Raw genomic sequence first — 20359 nt, forward strand, 5'->3', positions numbered from 1 at the left:
AGCCCCTTCCCATACAGGAATAGCTAGACTGGTCTAAGCACTGTAGCCACACTAGGGGGCTTGTACCTTTTTATACCAGGATAGTTAAAGTGGTACAAAAACTGTGTGTAGACAGGATACAGCCCCAGACTGCTGCATCTTTGAATCAGGCTCGTGCTGCTTTTCCAACAGACTCGGGACCTCCTGAGTGAAGGATTTCTTTGGGCTTGTGCTGATTTGTTCCCTCCTCTTCCTTTTCCTTAGGACTATTTTCACCGACTCAGCATAGCTCCTTCCTGCTGCTAGCATAATTCAAGACATAACTTTGCCCTGACTGCATATGCCGGAAAGGAAATTGAAAGATTAACAAGTCCAGGCTGCTTCCCCCATCCCCTCGCCCGCCAATTCTTCTCATGATTACTATTATTATTATTTAAAGGTGGGTGTGTGTGTATTAGGCATTGTAGGGAAATCCACACACACACAAACCCTGCCATACTGCCTATCTTTCATCTCCCTTCCCAGGTTTGGCATTAGTCATAAACCCAGATGTTAGAAGGCAGAGCTCAGCAGATCACCAGATGAATATACTTGCACGCTGCTCCAAGGGTTCATATATTTCACATGACCCAGCGTCAGTGGCTGATGCTTGCCCCCACCTCTCTTCCCCCCCACACACACACGCACACACACACAGAGCCAGCCTCCTTTCATTTAAAGTGTGTTTTTGCCTGCACGTGAGCCACTAATAGGAAAAGCTCTCGAAGCAAAGCCTGCAGAAGAGCTATTGGTTTGAAGCTGCTCCCAAGCTTTTCTGGTGGCATGTTCTGCATGTGTGAAATCTTGCAGTGTTGCAAGCAGGTTTTGGTTTGTTGTTGTTTTTTCTCCCCCACTCTCTCTCTCTCTCTCTCTCGCGCTGAGGATGGAGATTGCTGTGGTTCACTCTGGATCGCCGCCAGTGTCTATCTAAGAGACCGTTAGCTGGGAGATGGGATGTGGTAGCATTGTGGAACTCCTTGCAGACACACACACAGAGGGAGGGGAGAGAAGAGGAGAAAAGGGCTGTGCCTGCCTCCTAGCGAACCACACAGAGGAGGAGGGACAGGGAAATGGATGCTGCTTGTTAGGCCAAAGGCCTGCTTAATCTGGATTTAATGGGATGCTTTTTTCTGTGGACAATCTGGTTGAAATCTGAAGTGCTGCGGCTGCCGCTGAGGTGAAAAAAAGAAAGGTAACGTGTGCCTTTGTTTTCAGATAGGGACTTCGGTGGGGCCATGGCTTGGGCTGCATATTTAAAATGCTGTTGGAAGAACAGCTCAAAATAGATCTTTTATCTCTTATCATGTGCAATTAAAAACAAATCTCTCTACAAGATGCAAGGGCTTCCCCTCCCCCCACGGATTTTAAATGAGGAGACAGAAATGTGTGTGGGAGGGATTTTAAAAAATGACTACATGTTGTGTTCAAGAAGCAGAGGTGCTAGCAGTATGAATTCATTGGGAGCGGGGAGCGGGGATTTGGGAGGTGGAGATGTTTGAATTCAGACAAATCTGGATGCATGCTTCCATTGACTGCTAAGATGGACTGTTCTTTCTACATTCCAAATGGCTGCAGCAAGTTAAATGCAGAGCTGGGGATTGAAAAAGCAAAGCCCCGGAAATATTTTCACTTCAGGCGTGCTTCTCTTCCTAGATTGCAGCAGAAAAGTTGTTACATATAAAGTCTAGAAATGGCAAATAAATGACCCTGTTTCTAACCTCTCTGTGCATATATATCTATACGCACTGCAAATGGGTACACGTAAGATTGTTTTCTTCACTGCATTGTTAGCCTGTTTGCTGCTGGGGGAGAATTAGAAAAGTAGATTTGAGCATCTAATGCAAAATTTCCAGGAGAGACAATTGTTTCTAATAATAGCTCTGGCACTGGTTTAGTAAGGCACATCCAGGCGCGTGAGCGATCCAGCAATACTTGCTCAGAGACAACCCAGGCTGTGGAGAAATGTGAACCGCAGACTTTAAAACATTGTCTTGAGCAAAGTAAAAATAGCTGCACTTAGATTTCTTTTAAATGGAATGGGGAGTACTGTGTGTGTGTGTGTGTGTGTGTGTGTGTGTGTGTGTTCTGTTTGGCACTTAATAGCTCGCCATGGAGCTTACAGTTAAAGTGCACATGCCTTTTTCTAAAGCTACGGCGCCTTATTCAGCATCCCCTTGTGCCAGTTTTATACCAGAGTAACTCCAGTGGCTTCAGCTCGCTTCTTCTGGATTCACACGACTCGGATTTTGTGAACAGCCCCAAGGAGGTGTGTAGTGCAAGGAATTGGGAGCTCTGGTTTGTGTGGCCGTGCCGTTTTCCCTGCTGAAAACTGAATCCCTGGCCCCAGAGAGATCTTGATGGTGCTAAACTAGAAGATTGAGTCTCTTTCGCGTTCTGGGGATGGCAGAGGGCCCACAAGGAGGGCTGCTGCGTGAATAGATGACTGCACACTGTTTGAACCCATTGCTTGCTGCTGACTCTGGCAGTGTTATCGTGCTTTGGCTCAGGATGGCTGCTCAGAGCTACTCGTTCTAACCTTTCTGGCACAAGTTAGCAGAAGCTTAACCTCTGCTGAAAATGTACAGCAAGTAATATTTTAGAGGAGAGACACAATAGGGCCATGCTGATTTATACCAGCTGAGGATCTGGTCCCAATGTGTCAGAACTATTTAGGGTTTGTCCTTTCTCAATAAGCTGGGGTCCATTCATAATTTTTTTAATACCACTAAGGTTCGGTGGCAAAGCAATTCTTTGAAGCAGTCTTTAATGGGAGCTTGGTTTGGGATGTAACCTTTAGGAACAGTACGGTCAGCCCATCCACAGCAGCCTATGGGGGCCTGCTGCTGTTCCCGTTCAAATCTTCCATTGATTTCACTGGTGCAGGAATAAACCCAAATTGCCGTGTGCTGTAGGAGGAAAAGCCGCTGGGGGTGTAGAGTTTCAGCAGCAGACAAGTCTGATCATTTTCTGCCATGGAACATGGAGTTTATTTAAGCACAAAGCGTGCGGCGGGCACTGTGGCAGAAGTCCGTGGTAGCTAAATACCTGTTGCTTCCTTTAATTAGATACAATATTTTGAAATGCCTGGGAATCAACACCAACCTGAGCTGCGAATGGGAACTGTGTTTTCTGCAAAGTGGGGGATCAATCAGGAGGGGAGGAAAATGGTAGAAGTTGCTATTAGTAGTTCCGGGGGGCTTGTCTTCATGTACAGTGCTGCAGCAGCACCGCTGTCATGCCTTAGTGAAGACGCTACTGCACCGATGGGAGAACTTCTCCGTCCGCGTAGTTAATCCATCTCCCCACGAGGCGGTAGCTATGTTGACGGGAGAAGCTCTCCTGTCGACCTAGCGCTGTTGACACCGGGATTTTTTTTCACACCCTGGAGTGACGTAGTTATACCGATTATAAGTTTGTAGTGTAGACCTGACCGTAGTCTGCAAGTGAGGAGTCAACTCAGCAGGAGTAAGGCTGGCTGGATCTAGCCCTGTGAGAAGGTGAAATAAACCCTTGTGCTCTAGGTAAAGTTGTTTTTTAAGACACGTGCTAGGAATGTGGTACCTGTGCCATTATGAAAATGAAGCGAGGTACAAGAGTGATCACTGGTTTAGTGAGGAAGTATTAACCACTCTTGATCGGATAGGCATCTTCTAGTGCTCTCCTCCCCAGGTACTCTGAATTTATTAATGGAGAGTGAAAATTTTCAGCTACTGCATCCTGTGAGCTGACTGTCAAATCATATCGGGCCTCCACCAACATCCATTGAAATCAGTGAGAGCCTTGCCATTGATTTCAGTGACCATTGGATCAAGCCTTTACGGGTGATATGACACATGACAGCACAACTTTAGATGTACAGCATCTTCCATACAAACAGTACCCCAACATATTTTACAGACTTAAAGACTGCAGCGAGGAGGAGAAATAGGATGATGATTATTGCTGTTGGTTAGTATTTGTATAATACCAGGAGAGTCCTGGGGGCTTAAATAACAGCAGAGGAAGAGTAAAACCACAGGGTATAGACAGGAGAGAAAAGATGGAGAGTCACTGCAGTGGATGCTACAGCTGCAGCAGGAGCTGGAGTGGAGGAGGCTATCACACCAAGCAAGGTGTGATCTGAAAAGAGGCCAGTGATAGACAGCCATGGAGAGGACAGAGAACAAGGCTGATGAGGAGTGGGGTGATGAGGGAAGTGTCTTGGTTTATATGAAAGGAAAGTAAGAGTTAGACAGGTTCACTGTTCAACAGCGTCTCCTGAAGATGTTGCCTGGTGGCACAGCGATCTTTCACCAGGGCTAAGAAGTGCTGGACTGGATCAAATGTGGATTGCAATCCACCAGGCAATGCCTTGGTGCTTCAGAAGGTGGTGGTGGAGACTGGGTACCTAACAACCTCTTGGCACATGCATTTTGCAAAGTATGAGCACTAGTTGTTTAGTCCTCCCAAGCCCCCTTCCAAGTGAGGTCCATGAGTATCAATATTATCCACTTTACAGAAGGGAAAAATGGAAGAAGAGAAATGATTCTCTGTGGCCTTATAGTGGAGTTTAGGTGTCCCGGCTTCCTGGTATTGAGATCTATCCATTAGAGACCACAACTGACTGCCAAAGCGCTCTTCTCTCTGATTCAATACGGAATAGAGGCTCCCGTGTGGTGGGTGGGGGGACGCTGTCATGTTGATGAAATACAAACTCCAGGGTTTGAGTCTCTTTTCCTCTGTTCCAAGCCACCTCTGCATTCCGGCTCCTTATGGGGCAGCTGGGGGACTGATGACCTACTTCTTTGGCTACAACAGCCCCCTAAGGGCCATCCACCAGACGAGTCACTGGAGCATGGTGTGCTCTGGTCATGATCACTTCCCTGCTACACCCCCTATTCCAGGGCTGGCAGCTCCATGAAGTATCCCTGTACAATAAGTGTATTCCCAGGGGGCTCCTCTTTAAATCCCTGGAGGAATTTAAAACACAAGATAGAACCGAACCCAGGGTCTTGGCCTCTTTTGGTACTTAAAGAGCCCATTGCACTTTCATAAGAGTAGGAATGTTCCAAATTCCATTTCAGGCAACTAGACACTTTCTGCTTTATATTCCCACTGCAGTTTTCAATTGGATATGGCTTGCTTCTTTGCGTCTTTGCTCTTGTGGAATGTTGCCTCATGCTGGTTGCTGCGTTCCATCCCAGAGGTGGCTACCTTTTACGTGCTGGGTGGCTAAGTGACCCTTTTGTCCTTTACCTGCTTCACCAGGGTGTTGTATGACTTAATCAAGCGAAGTTTGTAAAGTTCACTGAAATCACCAAACGAAGAACTTTATATAAAAACGAAGTATTACTATTACAATGCTTCACACCCAGTCTAGAAGGCGAGCTGCAGTATTTGTAAAAGTAAAACACGCTGGAAATTATTCAAAACAATTTCTAACCCATTTCGTCCCATATAAGTCCTTACGCGATGTGATTATTGTAGGAATGTGTGAGTGCTTTTAGACAATGAATGCTGTGCTGGCAAAAGTGCAAGGCTTTGATCCTGTGTTTAGAGTTTTCCTCCTTAGAAGTTCAAAATCTCTCAATCAAAATAAATCCACTCTTGTTTTAGTTTCCTAGCCACATGGGTTCCAGTGTGGCTACAGCCATACCACACACACTGAAGTATCATCGGTATCCTCTCCTTCTGTGCTGAAAGCACCAGTATAGTCAGGAACAACTCTGCCAATGGCAGAGCAGCAAAACATGTGAACCTAATACTGTTAGACAGCATTTGCATAGGACAAGTCTACTGTGAAAACTGCTGTATCAAGCAAATGGCTTTCAGAATCAGCACAATATCTTGTAGTCAAAAATCTTCATAACAGCACTTTCAATTAAGCTTCCTAAATCCCCAAACCAAACAACCACTCCATCCCCTTTATTATCAGCATGCGCCTGCCCTATGCAATGTCACAGAGAATCTCTTCAGTTTTTACCATATTCATTTGTTACTGAAACTTTACTCCCGTCAGCGAGAGACTGTAGATCACACTGTTTTTTAAAGGTCTGTTTTGCCCTTGATATATACATGAATGGTAACTCTTATTAGCATCGCTGAAACTCTATGTTGGGTTTCTCTAGGGTGCCTGTCACCATGGTACCCAACTGCCACGTATGCTTTTGTATCAAGGGGGAGATTGGACCCCTTCATTTTCAAATGAAATATTTGCTGTAGAGGACGAGGGTGTCTTAGGGGATTTGTAATAAGATATGGTGCCTGGTTTATATACGCACATGCACAGCGCAATGATGAAGCAGGCTGGAGAAAAGCAAATTGCTAAGGCTCTTCCTATAGCCCCTTGTGATGTTAAACTTGTTGGGATTTTTTAAAAAAAACTCTGGAGAGGTTTGGGATGGGAAATTTGCCATGGGAAATTCTATAGCCATTTAGGAAACAGTGACATGGCAACAGAAGGCTTCCACTTGGACTCATGCAGCAAGATGAAATTGGATGGGGGGAGGGGAGATGTATACCTGAGTGAGACCGTGGAGATTTGGAGGCCATCCAGAAGCATCTGGGAAGCATTAGAAAGTTCGGCCTGCATCAAACATGCTGCATGAGAACAGGAGGAAACTCCTTGAAATGGTCTTTCTTTAGTTTTAGAGATTCTGGGACAGCCCCTTCTGCTGCCTCTCTCCGCTTAGGCACAGAATGGATCAGTGTGGCAGAAGTTAGGCACGAGTCAGTTGCAAACCGTGTATAGTATTCTTCAATTCCTGTCCCAAACTCTGGTGTAGTGTAGTGTTGCTGTGTGCTGTTATATAGCCGCTGTGGTTCACTCCAGAAGTGGGTGCACGTCACTGGTGGGTAAAGTGATTGCTGTCGCAAGTACAAGATCCTGTCATTGCTGGGGGCAGGAAGCAGGGACTGTAGCGGTACTGGCTGTGTGTCCAGCAAACTGTCTTCCCCTCCCCATATCTGCTAAAGGGCTGGCCACACTTGCAGCTCCTACCGGGGCATAGCCACGGGTGGCCTTGTTTCCAGGCCCAGCCAAATCTGAGCAGGGATCTAGTGCTGCCACAGTGGCCCGGAGCGTCACTCAGGCACCTGAACTCCTGGACGGAGCTATGGGCCTGCCCTTCAGCTCTGCCTTGCCATTTTCTGAGCCAGCCCATGCTCGTGCCCAGCTCGGCAGGTGAAGCCCCGTGTCTGGGAGCACCAGGGCCAGGAGGAGGGTGTGGCATCGGGGTAGAAGCTGAACTAGCAGGTGCTCGGGAGCTGCCCGTTGGCCCGTGGCTCTCTCCACACAGCTCATCCTCTGCACGGCGGGAGGCAGCAGCGAGGCCGGTCTCTCTGCAGAGCTCCCAGGAGAGGATGCACTGTGCTGGGCAACTCAATACAGAGTCCGGGCCAAGTTGCGCCCCCTGTTCATGCCCCTGCAGCACAGCTGGAGCCGACCCCACACAGGGGCCGTACAGCCCACAGGAGATGCGAGCCCCCAGGTGAAGGCGAGCAGCCCATACCCTGCAATGGGGCAACGGCTCCCTCTCTTCCCCTGCTGCAGAGTCAAGGCACAGCCGAGGGGACCAGCACTCCCTGCCCCCGCCAGGCTGCACAGCCAGCCGGCATGGCCGGTGGATAGCACAGTCTGTCATTGCCTGGCCACCCGAAAGGCAGAGCCCACCCAAATTTCCACTCCTAGCTTTGCCTGTGGCTCCTACGCTTCCCTTAATGCAAAGGCTGCTCAGGTCTAGCGCATCTGTGGGAGCTGGGCCTCACAAGGGAGGGTGGGGAGAAGGCAGGACCATACCTCACAGCCTGCACTCCCCAGCCAGGAGCGCTGTGTGTATGCAGAGGGGCAGCATGTCCTGAACCGTCCCCTCGGGGAGGTATTGTGCCCATATAAGAGTCATAATGCCTCCCAGGAGCTCCCCCTGGGGCAGGGCAGCTCTGCCGCAATCCCAGCTCTGAGCTGAGCCTGAGCGGCACAGTCCAGCCCACAGTACAGAGACAGGCCCAGACCAAAACTGCATAAAATCATGTAATATAGGGCTGGAAGGGACCTCAGGAGGTCACCTAGTCCAGCCCCCTGTGCTGAGGCAGAATCAAGTGAACCTAGACCAGCCCTGACAGGCGTTTGTCCAACCTGTTCTTAAAAACCTCCAGTGACGGGGATTCCACAGCCTCCTTCGGAAGCCTGTTCCAGGGCTTAACTACCTTTATTGTTTGAAAGTTTTTCCTCATATCTAACCTAAATCTCTCTTGCTGAAGATTAAGTCCATTACTTCTTGTTCTACCTTCAGTGGACCTGGAGAACAATTGAGCACAGTCAGACCTCTATATAACAGCCCCTAACATATTTGAAGACTGTTATCAGGTTCCCCTCCCCGCTCCCCCATTCTTCTTTTCAGAAGACTAAATGTGCCCAGTTTTTTAAACCTTTCCTCATAGGTCAGGTTGTCTAAACCTTTTCTCATTTTTGTTGCTCTCCCCTGGACTCTCCAATTTGTCCACATCTTTCTTACGTAAGAATGGCCATACAGGGTCAGATCAAAGGTCCATCTAGCCCAGAATCCCGTCTTTCGACAGTGACCAATGCCAGAGAGAATGAACAGAACAGGTAATCATCAAGTTCTTAAAGTGTGGTGACCAGAATTGGTCACAGTACTCCAGCTGAGACCTCAGCAGTGCCGAGTAGAGCGGGAAAATGACCTCCCTGGTCTTCCATAAGACATTCCTGTTAAAACACTCCACAATGATAGTTGCCTTTTTTTGCGACTACATCACATTGTTCACTCATATTTTGTGATCTACTGTAATCTCCAGATCCTTTTCTGCAGTGCAACCACCTAGCCAGTTATTCTCCATTTTGTAGATGTGCCTTTGATTTTTTCCTTCCTAAGTGTAGTACCTTGCACTTGTCTTTATTGAATTTCAACTTGTTGAATGCAGACTAATTCTCTAGTTTCTCAAAGTCATTTTAATTCTAATCCTGTCCTCCAAAATGCTTGCAACCCCTCCCAGTTTGGTGTCATCTGCAAATTTTATAAGCATACTCTTCATTCCATTATCCAAGTCATTAATGAAAATATTGAATAGTACTGGACCCAGGATTGATCCCTGCATGACCCTACTAGATAGACTCTCCCAGTTTGACAGTGAACCATGACTGCTAACTAGTCTTTGAGGATGTTCTTTCAACCAGTTGTGCACGCACCTTATAGTAAATTAATCTAGACCACAGCTCCCTAGTTTGCTTATGAGAATGTCAAGTGGGGCTGTGACAAAAACCTTACTGAAATCGAGATGGATCACGTCTACTGCTTCCCCACTATCCACTAGGCCAGTAACCCTGTGTAAGAAGGAAATTAGTTTGGTTTGGCATGATTTATTCTTGACAAATCTATGCTGGTTTTTCCTTATAATCCTATTATCCTCCAGGTGCTTACAAATTGATTGTTTAATCATTTGTTCCAATATCCTTCCAGGTAGAAATTCCAGTCTGTAGCCAAAGTTTGCAGGTTGGCCCTCCCTCTAATAAAGCATGCAGGACTTTGGCAGTAAGTCCCCCATTCTTAAGCCCAATACACTCTGTGTGCTTCCCCATCCTCCTTGTAATACAGTTTGATACACAGCTTCAGGGCTATGGTGCATACCATCATCTGGTGTCGATCCATTGACTTCCATGAAGCAGCATCCTCTTATGCCAGCTGAAGATCTGGCCCTGTGAATTAAATATATGGTACAGTTACTGAAAGTCTGTGTTGTGCATAACCCTAAACAGCCTACTCAGCTAATAAAAGCAACTACACCACCTAAATGTGTGAATGTGAAGCAGTACAATAAACACAACAGATGGCACTAAAATGGGTATTTTAAGAATTAAGTCCTGATTTGCCCTTCAAGAATATTTCACACATTCTGTTGCTTCCAGCATCTAGGTCAGTTTGGTCAGTCTCCTAGGAACCCACATTGATTTTTTTTTTCCAGCAGATCACATTAGTTTCAACCACAAAGAAATTGTCCTATTCTCCTATATAGTTAAGCCAAACTTCCTGCAAATGTTTTCTCATTAGGCTGGTTTGTTTTCTTGTAAAAATTACCACCCAGTCCACATCCACAAAGGAATTAGACCAGGAGACATTTGTGGAAAACATGATGAGGTAAAAGGCTGGTGACATCAAAAAGATTTGATTTTTTTTTGATGATTTGTTAAAAAGAATTAAAAGTCAGCCGTAGAAGAGTCAACAGCTACTCAAACACCTTGGGGGGAAATAATTTATTATTAATTATATTACATTAGTGTCTAGATGTCCTAAGCAAGATCAGGGCCCGCTGTCCCAAGCACTGTACAAACACACAGAGCTTACAATGTAAGTAGACAAGTCAGAAAAAGGGTAGTAAAGGCCATAAAGAAATGAAGTCACTTGACAACTGGTGTTGTGAGACTACTGCCTATCATGGTGACTCCTTGCGCTTCCCCATCTGTCTGTATCCAGCTGTTGTCTCTTGTCTTATACTTAAACTGTAGCTCTTTGGGGCAGGCACTGCGTGTTCTGTTTGTACAGCCCCCAGCACAGTGAGGTCCTGGTCCATAACTAGGGCTTCTATGGTAATACAGATAACAAACTAATCATAACGTCCAAGATCATGCAGCAGATCAGTTGTGAAACAGAGGTTAGAACTCTGACTCCCAGTCCTGTTCCCTAGACCACACTGTCTCTTGGTCAGTGGGGATTTCCACACTAAAAATTGGGACTAATATGGGAGTGTAGGAGGGGAAGTGATGTCTGGCCCCAGGTATCAAAACACCGAGAGATATGCTCGAAACTCCCATCAGCCAACCACCCTAATGTTGGATGCTCTGCAAATCTATGCAAAAACATACTCCTTTCTCAGACTCTTCATCCTCCCTCCCAACCAACCCTTCACCTCTTTCTTCTTCTTATTTACTTGTACTGCTGAAGTGTCTAGGAACCCCATTGTTAGGTGCTGTACAAACACAGGACACAAAGAAGCTTACAATATACGTAAGTGTGTGTTTCTTTCATCCACCTGTTGTGTCTTGTCATTAACGTAAATTGTAAGCTCTTCAGGTCTCTTTTACTACATGTTTGTCCGGTGCCTGGCACAATGGCACCTCACTCCCTCATTACAGTCTCTGGGCGCTACAGTCATACAAATAATAATTCATCATGAAGCCCATACATATGCAGTAAGGACAGTGTATCACTGTCAAGTCCATTCATGTCACTTCCATTGGCTAGTAGATGCCCCCCCTCCCTCCCCCTTTTGCAATGCTCGCAGAAAGCAGAGCATTGGTAGCATTTGCTCTTTACATTTCCGTGTTAAGCTGGCACATTGATCAAGTGTCTTCCAAGACACCTAAAGCCACTTCCCGGCATTCGGTACGCACAGCATGTCAACTTCGCAGTCAGGAGTCACAAGCAGCTGAGCAGAACATTTCTGAGTGACTTCAGGGTTCCCTCTGTTAGCAGCAGTTGCAGTCAGCTCTAGGCAGAAACTGATCTATTAGATCTATTAGCCTGTGCAATAGTCTCCCAAGGGAAGTGATGGAAGCCCCATCACTTGACTCATTTTAACCTAGTCTGGACAAAGCATGAGGAAAATGTAATGCTGGGAACAATCCTGAGCTGGCAGAGGGTGGAGCAGGTGTCCTGACAGGATAGATCATTCATTTATTTATTATTTATTCCATTTCTATAGCTCTTATCATCTTGAGGTGTTTGTAACAATTACATTAAAAGTACAGACGTCAGACAGGAGCAACAAACACTTCCCAGATCCAACCATAAGAAAAGGCTGGATGGGCAGCACGGCCCGGATCCAGATAAGCACTTAAGCACATGCTTAACTTTGCAAGATGGACTTGAGCAGGTGCTTAAAGTTAAGCATGTGCTTAACTGCCTTGCTGAATGGAAGCCTATATGGTAAGGAGCCATGCACGTGGGAAGGAAGAAGCATTTTCAGGGTCCGAACCCAAATGCAGAGTATTTTGCAAACTGAGCAGCATTTGAGAGGTCTGACCCTGTGACCAATGAATCTTTGGCCGTGTCTCAGACTAAGAAAATAGGTCATGATGAAAAACATGCTAGCTGTTCATGGTCCACCGTAGCCCTGGAACCTAGGCTGACTAACATGCCTTAAAGGGGTTAAACTCTCGCTATACTAGTGTTTGGAAATGGGTGTTGTTAAAATGCGTTAGCCCACACAACCTGTTTTCCTAGGCAGGGTCTGTTTGAAGGGTGGGTGGGTGAAATAATTGAATCGGCAAAACATAAATATTGAAAATACCCCGATGCTTTGAAACAATGTCAGATTCGTGAAAGGAAGAAAGGGGAGTGGAATGTCCAGGTTTCCTTTGTTTTTCAAAAGAATATAGACACATATTATTTTCAGAGAGGAAAGCGATCGGTGACATAAAACAACATAGCAATCATTCTGGTGAGGAAACCGGCATGTCCAGGAAAGAAATTCCTTATCTCAGGATACTGTTGAAAGTAGGCCCTTGAGGCCAGCGTTTCTCAAACATATACCACTGATGAGCCGATTCAGAAGTCTGTTGGGTAGTACGCTGATTGGCTTAAAGTACAGGGTCAGACTAAGAATCCATTCTAACTACAAGGTCAAATACTAAGTAGTTTCAGTTTTAGATGTGGCGTGCTAGGTCTTCACATTTGAGAATCTCGGCTTTGTACTGTAAACGGACATAAGGGTATAAGGAGACAGACGGAGAATGTTCACTTGGACCTGATTCATAGAATCATAGAATATCAGGGTTGGAAGGGACCTCAGGAGGTCATCTAGTCCAACCCCCTGCTCAAAGCAGGACCAATCCCCAATCAAATCATCCCAGCCAAGGCTTTGTCAAGCCTGACCTTAAAAACTTCCAAGGAAGGCCTATCAGCCTATTAAGGCCTATTCAGCAAGGCCTATCATAAACAAAAGGGTGTAAGCACATGCTTTGTTGAATCTGGGCCTTTACATCCCTTGGTGTTTGTGGAAGAAACAACCTGTGGAGAAAATCACTTGGGGAAGATTTTCAAAAGTGTGTAAGTGCCTTGGGAGCCGCTGGGTGTCTTTGATCCAACTAGTTGCTAAAAACAGCAGCATAGCCGCAGCAGCATGGAGTAACCTCCCGACTCCGTACCCACAGTGCCAGGCAGTATTGTATTTGGGCAGCTAGCTCATCCTGCCACTCGTGCTGCCACGGCTACAGTGCTATTGCCAATGAGCTAGCTCAGTCAAAGCTAGCTTGGGGGTGCCCAGTCGCGCCTTGCAGTTGCTGTGGAGACATACCCTGAGTTACATAGGCATGAATGGTACCCTCCCTGCGTTAGGAAGAAAAGGATCCCGCTGTAGGCCAAGACTTCTTTTGGCAGCTGTCAAGGTAAAATAGTGAACTCAGCAGCTCCTGGGGCAGTATTGCTCAAAACCTAAGGAGAGGCATAGAGCGGAAGTGCTGGGGACAGAGGACACTCGCACCCTCAGGCGAGGGAACATGTTACTCCTGGTATTCAATCTAAATTTGCTCTTTGTTTAATTTCATCCCGTTATTCCTATTTAACTCCACCGATAGCCCATAATGATTTCTCCCCTTGTTGCTGTTCCCATCCTGCAGATAGTTAAGTTATTCCCCTTAGGCTATACATATTTTGTGTTTTAATCTTTCCTCCCAAGAAGTCAATCCTTCTAACCACCCACTTACTCATTTTTGTTATAGGTCTCTTAAATTCCATCTTATTTGTTGCTATCTTCTTGGCATTGACAGTCCCAGAAATGTCTGCACTATTCCGCATTCCCGGCCCTTTAAAATACTGTCTGTTGTGCCGAGGATGCCCTGCCCTGCCAGGTGAAGTCCATTGAATAATGCTGAAGGCCTGTTTATAGCCACACCACCGCCATGCCCTTCCTGCAGGAGAGGAGGAATTTTAAAGGGCCAGGACTGTAACTGGCACTGCACCAATGTCAGGTCACTCCCCTGGTCTGGGATGTAATGGTCTCAGTGTATGAAACTCACAGTCTCACTGTGGGTTGTTTTCTTACCATTAAGAACTGCTGTAAAACGCAGCGCAAAGGAAGCCGTCTGCATTACACATAAGTTGCAGATAGCCTACAAAACCCAGGAACAATACTACGTATTTTTCAGTGCCACCTGCTGGCACCTTCCCAACTAACTATTTACCTATATTCAGCTTTAGAGGATACGAGGCACGTTCAACACTGTCGTGTTTTATGAGCTCATACCTAATTTTACGTCTACTATCACCATTAAGGTTGTCATTAACTTTAAAAGGGATGCTGCCTGTTGCTGCCATTGCTTTAAAGGGGTGCCATAGATCCTAGTCAGTTCCATTACAGAAAGACTTTTAGTAGATGGCCAATGCTCGAGGACAGGGCTTAGAGAACAAAGATCATCATCCTTCCTCGGGAAGAACCACCAGGCTTACAATTAACCTCTTCTAGCACAGACTGCTGAATAGCATTCTTGGTAAAGAAGAACAGCATGAATAGCTGTGAATGAAAGAAGATTAATCCACAGAGTGCCCCTGGGTTTAGTGTGTTCTGACTCCAAAATGGCACCAGGACTTCGTAGGACTTGCTGCTAAAATATTATTTAGGTCACTGGTTCCTAAACATCACTAGCCTCTTCTACCAAAGATCCTACGTATTTTATAATAATAGAACAAATATGAGAACATTTCTATATTGCTTTCTGTGTTGCATTTCTGTATTGCTTTCTATCTGGGGATCTCAGAGCAGTTTACAAACATCAGAGATGCTGTCATCTTGGACTGTAGTCCGTTAAGCCCTAAGTGATAGAAGTATTTCCAATTGTGTCAATTTTTGTAGTTCTACAATCACTTTTTCCTTTTTTGAAAACATTTCTTCTCTCCCCTGTTGCTTCATAAAAGACGCATACAAACAACAGGGGCAAATGCCGGACTACAAGACTGTACAAAGGAAAGCAGTGAAAATGATTGTGCACAAAGGCCCTGATTCTCAAAGCATGTAAACACGTGCCTCACTTTAAACACATGCGTAAGTGTTTTCCCTAATAGGGATTGTGGGCCAGCGGGCCAACCTACTGGGGAAGATGAATGACTCTCAGTCCTTTTTCTCGGGGCTTCCTTTTAATAAGTCACAAGACAAAGGATTCCAAAAGTAAACAAGTCACTCAGAACAATAGATCTCAAAGGCCTGGGACTTTTCTGGCTTCTTAGCCAGCTGGGAGGGGAAGGTCGCACTGTTCCCCAAGGTAGTCACTTCCCTTCTACTTTTGTATCCTTACGCCAGTCAGCCAACAAGCAGGGGTCTGGGTTAACCCCTTGTACGCTGGGGCTTGTGAAGCACCCGTCCATCTTGTCACAGAGGTGCTTTCTTGAATGAGGGCCAAAGTGCTGGTAAAAGCACAAAGTAAACCAAAATATTTTTTCTCTCTCATCTCTTCCAGATCGAGCAATTTAGGAGTCCCTGTACCAGAAGTCAGTTAAAAGTTTTCAGACAGGAGCATGATTTTTAAGCCAATAGTATCCCTTTAATCAAGGAATCAATCTCTCCTTCCTCCTGTCCAAACAAGAGGCTCCGGTGACACAGGTTTTGTGTATTCAGTACAGTAATTACCTCCTGTACATGCAGCAAGCATTTAGGAAATATTCTGCTTCCAATTATAATTTTTTATTTGAGTCACGGAAGAATACACTGTATCCTCTTTATTTCTGCAGTCAACTGCTAATGAAATGTGCCAGGGATATTTATAGAACTGCCACTGTAGATAGCATTTGCATTTTGTGCCTTTGAGTTATTTAGTGTGGCAGTTTTCACCTACAGGATTTTTTATTTTTTTTTTGAAGAGCAGCTGAAAAGGAATCACGTTGCAACTGTTTCTTTTTTTTAAAGAACATTATTTGTGTTGAATCCAACCATTCTGTGAGCAGTGCGCACTCATGGTAATTTACTGGCAGGCTGACCTGTGACCAGAATTTAACTGAGTGTTCTGGTGTGTTTCCAGGGTATGTTGGGGACAGTCTGTAGGACTCTCTGAGCCAGTGTTGGGTGTTAGAGTCCAGATGAATGGAGAAGAGGTGAGCTGCTAAAATAGTTCACATAACAGTGCAAAACAACTGCCAGCCTCTCTACGTAATACTTTCCTCAGAAACGCACTATGTAAATATTTGGGCAGCCGTCGCCAAATGAGATTTAAAGCTTTATGTTGATGTCAAACAAAGGTAGCTAGAAAATCTTTCCTTAATGCAAAAGGCAAAGATCTAAGAGAGTCAGCAAGTAACTTTTACGAGGAATTTACTTTCTGCTGTGATGAAATACTCTGGGATGAACAAATATGTACGTAGTTCTCACGTAGCACTTTTCATCCCTAGATCTCAAAGCACTTGGCAAAGGAGGTCAGTATAGTTATCCGCATTTTAAAAATGGAAAAACTGGGGCAGAGAGGTGAGGTAACTTGTCTGTGGTCACCTCGCATGCCAGCAGTAGAGCCAGGAATTGAACCTAGGTATCAGTCTAGTACTTTACCCACTAGACCACACTGCCTCAGAGATTTTTTATACATATATATATACGCACATGCGCACGCATGTACACATACACACGGAGAGGGAGAGAGAGAGAGAAAGAGAGACCATCCCTGACAGGTGTATGTCTAACCTTTTCTTAAAAACCTCCAATGATGGAAATTCCACAACCTCCTTAGGTAATTTGTTCCAGTGCTTAACCACCCTGACAGGAAGATTTTCCTAATGCCCAACCTAAATCTCCCTTGCTGCAATTTAAGCCCATTACTTCTCATCCTGTCCTCAGTGAATAATGAGAATGATTTATCACCCTCCTTTTTCTAACAACCTTTTATGTACTTGAAGACTGTTATCATGTCCCCCCCTCAGTCTTCTCTTCTCCAGACTAAACAAACCCAATTTTTTCAATTTTCCGTCATAGGTCATGTTTTCTAGACCTTCAATCATTTTTGTTGCTCTCCTCTGGTCTTTCTCCAATTTGTCCACATCTTTCCTGAAATGTGGTGCCCAGAATTGGACAGTTTTTTAACTGGAGTGTATTGCAGCTGAGGTCTTATCAGTGCTGAGTAGAATGGAAGAATTATTTCTCAGATCTTGCTTACAACACTCTTGCTAATACATAGGCACTAAAAGCTCAGATCCTCAAAGTATTTAGGCTCCCAACATCCATTGGAAGTTAGAAGCCTAAATACCTCAGAGGATCTGAGCCTAAAGCCTTGCCACAAATTAATGAAATCCAAACAGATGCTCTCCCTGGCAAGCAGCAGGTACAACTCTTGAACTGAATGTGAAAGTAATAAATCCTGCAGTATTACAATGACACTCCGGTGCATAATTTCCTGCCCAGCTCAGAACAAAGTCCAGCTTTGAAGTATTCATGAACAGAGATCCTAGTTTTCCATTATAAAAAACCCCAAAATTCTCTGATAAAAAAACATAAGAATCTGTGTTTTTCTGTGATTAAAATGAAATGCTGAACTTTAGTTATCCTAGCCACAATATATATAGGTATCAGTTGACCATAACATTTTATTGATATATTTATAATTTTTAAGCAAGTTCAAAGCCTATTGGTGCCATCAATCATTATAATAAAATAAAATTAATAGAATTGCAATTCAGCTGAAGCCCAAGCCCTGCTGCCCAGGGCTTGGGCTGTCAGCCCCGCTTCGGTTAATCCAGAGAGCTGGATAACGGAAGCTCGGATATATGGGGTTCTACTGTATATGTTTTTATTTTTTCACAAAACGTAAAAACTAAAAATGCAAATTCTGTATTTTTCCATGGCAAACGGATTTCTAGGATCCCTGTTCATGAACAATCTCTTATGCTCAAACATGTTTCCCTTCACCATCAAGCATACTTGTCTTCTACCCATAATCCTCCCTTCCTTAATCTTCTCTCCCCCCCCCCCCCCCCAGAATACTCCAAATGCTTTTAGTAGCTAAGGGAAAGTAAGTCCCCAGCCTCCCTTTCTGCTTTGAGCTCCCCCTGTGCCCTCTCATAGTAGCAAGATCTTATTGATGGAGTTTAAAGACCTTGTGCCACTCTTTGCAGGCTCCCCCATCAAACGCCTCTGCCACTGAGCAATTGTTAATGGTTAGTGACCTCCTGCTCCCTGGTTCCATCTGTTGAGCATTGGCATTGATTTCTCTTCTCTTGTTATGTGACAATCCAAAGCTGCTCCTTGGTTCATCTCCTGAGAGACCATGGAGCCACCGGCCCAGAGGAGCAGACACTGTGGAATTGCAACTTTGTGGAGGGTCAGACGCAGCAGCCTCAGTGCAGCCAGAATGTGCTGGATCAGTTCTCTCTTTCAGTACCATGAAACACTCCTGCTTCTCACTCCAACACACTAATAGAGCTTGTTTTACTTTGTTGCTGGACAATAGCTTTCAGTGTGAGCAGGTGCCCTTGTGGAATTGGAAACCGGCAGGAATATGGGCATTGCCATAATGCCTTAGCTCATAACTGGTCTGGTAGTCCTGCCTTTTTCACTGGTTAGTACCTGTTGCTTCAGAGGAAAGAAAAAACACATAATACACTTAGCCTGGGGTCCTGATCTTAGGGAAAAGTCTGTAAGAAATCTCTGGGCATGTAGCAACTTCCCAGCTATCACAGTGCTGCACATCTCAGCCACACTGAATTTGAAGACAACAGTAGGACTAGAACTCAGCTCCTCCTGCTCCAAATCCTCCTTTCCTTATAAGCTCAAGGAAAATCTCCATTTGTGGTCACAGTAAAAGGCCTATGACAGTCAGCTAAAAAGTTCTGGTTCTGCCCAGTAGAGGGCAGCAGTACCCATGCCCATTAGCCAGTTCATTACACTGTGATTCCAATCTCAGAAACAATATGAAGCATAGGAATCTACTGATACTATAAAACTTGGGCATGAACTGTGAAGGAACCCGCCCTGCTCTTCACATGTATATCAGGATGGATAAAAATTGAGAATTTTTTTGACAAAATCAAAATAAATCAATTTTTTTATTTAAATCAGATTTTTTTGGTTTTATTTAAATTATATTTTTTCTTTTAATTTTAAACAGGTTTATATTTAAAATCTGAATTTAATACAAAATGTGTGAAGGCCTAAACTTATTACAATCCCATTAAAACATTTCAATAAAAAATAAAGATGCTGAATCCAGGAGCCCTGATCAAACACTTTGAGTTAAAATCTGCTTTTTGTATATAAAGAAAGAATCAAGGGGGAAATCATCTAACTTTTGAGGTCAAGCTTTATAAATAATGCACAGTAGGTCAGCCTAAGTAACTTAGGAGACACTGTCATTTTCAAGAGATTTAGGCAAATAGGAAGTTAAGCTCCAGCCACTTTCACTTAGGCATATTTGAAAATTTTCCCAGGCTGACCTGAAATAATCAGTGTTATTCACTGACTACAGTTAATCCCTCTTTTTAATAAATCATTTAGTTGTTATGTGAAACATGTTTTCATAAGAAAAGTTTATATAGCCAAAACACTTTAGGTTGTTTTCTTTAATAAAAATAAATTGTATATGCTGTTTTGTGTGTTCAATTAAATTCCAGTTACCACCTTAATGCAGTAAGTTTGACACAAAGCAGGAGCAAAAAGTTGATTATCTAGTAAATAAGCAATATATCATTCATCATTTTCTAACATACTAAAAATGGACACTTAATAAGCATCTGAGAATATTAAGCTACATAATTGCTTATATAAATGTATATAGTTATAGTATATTTCCTATGTAGCAAAATTATGTGCCAGATCTAGTGTAAATGCTCTATTTTGTTGTAAATCAACAAGTTTTAATGATGATATCAACCAATGAGAATGCACCTTTCTTTAGAAAAGAACTGAAGTGCAAAAGGAAAACTTGATTAAAATCAATTCATTAAATCATGGCTTTTCATGAGGTAATTTAAATCATGATTAAAGTTGTGATTTATATTGCCTTAATTTAAAATCAGTCCACCCTGATATATGTACTGTGTGATCATACTATATATAAACTATTACATATCCCTTCAAGTCTGCTAGGTAGTTTGCAATGGCCAGTCTAACATGAAAGCCACTCAGATGCTCTGGTGATAAGCAATATTGCAAAAACCAAAGATACATTAACTTTTCCGACAGTTTCTCATCTCTGCAGGTGATCAAAATATGCACAACACTTCGCACAACACTAATTGAGATTCTGTGTCATGCACAATATCTGTAACTTATTTTTGAATTCCAGGATACCATCTGTTTGCATTGGGAAGTCTTTTACTAACAAAACTTAACTAGGAGGTTACAAAATTCAGGAGCAGGAAGCTATAAAGTTCCAGTTGAA

General features: G+C 44.1%; 1 protein-coding gene across 11 annotated transcripts in view; it reads left to right on the top strand.

Moving 5' to 3' along the window:
* The window catches only part of FRMD4A (FERM domain containing 4A), a 550199-nt gene that overhangs the window by 337546 nt on the left and 192294 nt on the right, over positions 1–20359 (top strand). The window contains exon 1 of one of the 11 annotated variants that reach the window (XM_037889290.2): positions 669–1210. The exons of 9 other annotated variants lie outside the window; for them this stretch is intronic. The gene's annotated coding sequence lies outside the window, so the exon portion shown is untranslated. Of the gene's footprint in view, positions 1–668; positions 1211–20359 lie in introns of those variants that run through there. One more of the 11 variants, XM_037889288.2, reaches the window with a different exon arrangement.

Source organism: Chelonia mydas, chromosome 1 (genome assembly GCF_015237465.2).
Source record: "Chelonia mydas isolate rCheMyd1 chromosome 1, rCheMyd1.pri.v2, whole genome shotgun sequence".
In the NCBI taxonomy this organism is placed as follows: domain Eukaryota; kingdom Metazoa; phylum Chordata; order Testudines; family Cheloniidae; genus Chelonia; species Chelonia mydas.